Raw genomic sequence first — 3,462 nt, forward strand, 5'->3', positions numbered from 1 at the left:
TAGGATGCCTCCGGTTAAATTTTCTGCTTGGGCAAGAGTTTGTATATTACTCATTGACATATTGCTGGTGGATGTGTTATTCTCAGATTTCTGGTGTTCGTTTTTGTCTGCTGTAGGGTGCATGACAGTGCATGGTATATTGTCCATACAACTGAAAGACCGGTATGGCATTGCAATTGTCAATTACAGAACATTACCCAACAGCATAACGTAATTTGACAATTTATTTGGTTGATTACATGTTTGAACGGTTACAGTCGGACTGCTTGTTCTCTAGCAGTACTCAATTTGTAGTCAGAAAGTCCAGGGCCCCCTAGTTGAGAACGTTTCCAGGGGTGAAGTTTGTCTGGTTAGTGTACCTCTGGATCTCACAGGGAGACAGCATGTTGTCCCACATGTGGACATCTGTCAGCAGGCCAATGAACGACTGCTGCCGGGCGAAAAGCCAGCCAAACTTAACCTGCTCCTGAAACAGGAAAATGTGTTCAGTAATAGAATGCCTTCTTGTTCGTGGGTTCTTAACTGACTTACCTAGTTAAAGGTTAAAATAAAGTGTTATTTTCAGTGTTTAATGCTTTATTTCACAAGAGCATTACCATATGTGGACAAAAGTAGCACTGTATGGGGAATATGGTTTCATTTAAAACAGCCATGGTTTTGTACTAATCCTATCTGTCCAAGGATGATGGTTTTTCCTTTGATGGCTTCAGATTGGAGGAATTTCCTGGTGCTGGGTTTGCCGTCTAGCCACAGCTGTTCAAGGTCTGTCTCAGGCACCCAGGTGGCGCAGAGAGTGCCAGGAGTTGAGGGTGTAGTCCTGGCCATCAAAGATTGCTGCGCCGTTCTTGGAACGTTGTTCGATCTCACCTGCCACCGTCCTCTTGAAGATGACAAAAGCGTCATCTATAAGTGTGGCAAGGGAGAACAGGATGTGGTTCCTTCTGAGATTTGTGAAAAACCTGGAGACACATGTAGAGGGACAGGGAGACACATGTAGAGGGACAGGGAGACACATGTAGAGGGACAGGGAGACACATGTAGAGGGACAGGGAGACACATGTAGAGGGACAGGGAGACACATGTAGAGGGACAGGGAGACACATGTAGAGGGACAGGGAGACACATGTAGAGGGACAGGGAGACACATGTAGAGGGACATGGAGAAACATGTAGAGGGACAGGGAGACACATGTAGAGGGACAGGGAGAAACATGTAGAGGGACAGGGAGAAACATGTAGAGGGACATGGAGAAACATGTAGAGGGACAGGGAGACACATGTAGAGGGACAGGGAGAAACATGTAGAGGGACAGGGAGAAACATGTAGAGGGACAGGGAGACACATGTAGAGGGACAGGGAGACACATGTAGAGGGACAGGGAGACACATGTAGAGGGACAGGGAGACACATGTAGAGGGACAGGGAGAAACATGTAGAGGGACAGGGAGACACATGTAGAGGGACAGGGAGAAACATGTAGAGGGACAGGGAGACACATGTAGAGGGACAGGGAGACACATGTAGAGGGACAGGGAGAAACATGTAGAGGGACAGGGAGACACATGTAGAGGGACAGGGAGAAACATGTAGAGGGACAGGGAGACACATGTAGAGGGACAGGGAGACACATGTAGAGGGACAGGGAGACACATGTAGAGGGACAGGGAGACACATGTAGAGGGACAGGGAGACACATGTAGAGGGACAGGGAGACACATGTAGAGGGACAGGGAGACACATGTAGAGGGACAGGGAGAAACATGTAGAGGGACAGGGAGACACATGTAGAGGGACAGGGAGACACATGTAGAGGGACAGGGAGACACATGTAGAGGGACAGGGAGACACATGTAGAGGGACAGGGAGACACATGTAGAGGGACAGGGAGACACATGTAGAGGGACAGGGAGACACATGTAGAGGGACAGGGAGACACATGTAGAGGGACAGGGAGACACATGTAGAGGGACAGGGAGACACATGTAGAGGGACAGGGAGAAACATGTAGAGGGACAGGGAGACACATGTAGAGGGACAGGGAGACACATGTAGAGGGACAGGGAGACACATTTAGAGGGACAGGGAGACACATGTAGAGGGACAGGGAGAAACATGTAGAGGGACAGGGAGACACATGTAGAGGGACAGGGAGACACATGTAGAGGGACAGGGAGAAACATGTAGAGGGACAGGGAGACACATGTAGAGGGACAGGGAGACACATGTAGAGGGACAGGGAGACACATGTAGAGGGACAGGGAGAAACATGGTGAGAAATGGTTATGGTTCATGCATCATACAATTTGCTAAATTGTATAACAATTTGTTTTAATAAGTTGAACATTAGTCAATAAAAAAAAACTTCAGTTTGTTTTCAGTGTGTGAGATTTCTCTAGAAGTCATTAGTCTCACATGAGCTGTGTTGGTCTCTTGTGGAAAGGTCAGACAGATTGTAGTGAACAAGTTTTTCCTGATAAAAAAATCTGTAATTTCACCTTTAGTCTATGTAGTCTGAAATATATACATTTCACCCAACTTAGAAAAACTGCTACAAAGTGCGCATTAGCGAAAGCTTAAAAAAGGAGCAAACAAAAGCCCCAACATTACAAAATAAGTTTATTATTTACTGTCACATTTAATTTCCGTTATCAGTGACTATATTACAACTAGCACTAGTAATACGTTCTCCATATTGGGTAAGGATAATTGTAATTAATTTAAATTAACTGTTTATATTACAGTGTCATGCACTGCAGAACAGAGAGGAGGAATGTTAGTTTGGTCGGGTATAAGTCATGGTGATTAAGGAGAGTGAGGACTGGTGTGGAGGCTGATTGGCAATGAGTAGCAGCTGGTGCATGTTGAGGTAATGGAGGAGCTGCGTTCAAGGCAGCTAGTTGAGAGTTACGTTCAAGTCTGGTCCATAGAGTTAGTTAGAGGACCCATCTTTGTATGTTTCAGTATGGCGTCTGTGAACAAGGGCAGTGCCATTGAGGCCATCTCGTTTTTAAAGTAGTCAATTTTCTTCTTTTGTATTTGAAAAAAGTATAAAGCTAATATTGGTGGTGGAAGCCCCCAATGGCAATGTCCATACAAAACAGGTTATATCCATGATGAGTCCTCTAAGTTCATTATTAGCACCATCTATTAACTTTTTCTGTTGCATAGCCTGCCCTGTATGCTATTAATCTTCTACTTTCCGTAGAACTGGTGCATATCTAGAATGAGTTTACCCTTCCCAAATCCTAACTTTTGAAACACTAGGGCAATAAATGCTAAACTGACTTCAGTGCCTAGGATACATTTCATCCTGCACTTGGGGATATATTGTTTCTCTGTAGATGGATAACAGACACAGGTTCTCCCTGGATGAAGTCAATGGTTTCAAACATTCATTTTTCCTGAAGGCATACTGTGTGTCCATCCCAAATTGGACCCTATTCCCTTTTTAGTGCACTACT

At 45.1% G+C, this 3,462-nt stretch overlaps 1 pseudogene; it reads right to left on the reverse strand.

Moving 5' to 3' along the window:
- Nucleotides 1-235: 235 nt before the first annotated feature.
- LOC120031654 lies at nucleotides 236-3,217 on the reverse strand (annotated as a pseudogene).
- Between the last annotated feature and the right edge of the window lie 245 nt (nucleotides 3,218-3,462).

Source organism: Salvelinus namaycush, chromosome 37, assembly GCF_016432855.1.
Source record: "Salvelinus namaycush isolate Seneca chromosome 37, SaNama_1.0, whole genome shotgun sequence".
Taxonomy (NCBI): domain Eukaryota; kingdom Metazoa; phylum Chordata; class Actinopteri; order Salmoniformes; family Salmonidae; genus Salvelinus; species Salvelinus namaycush.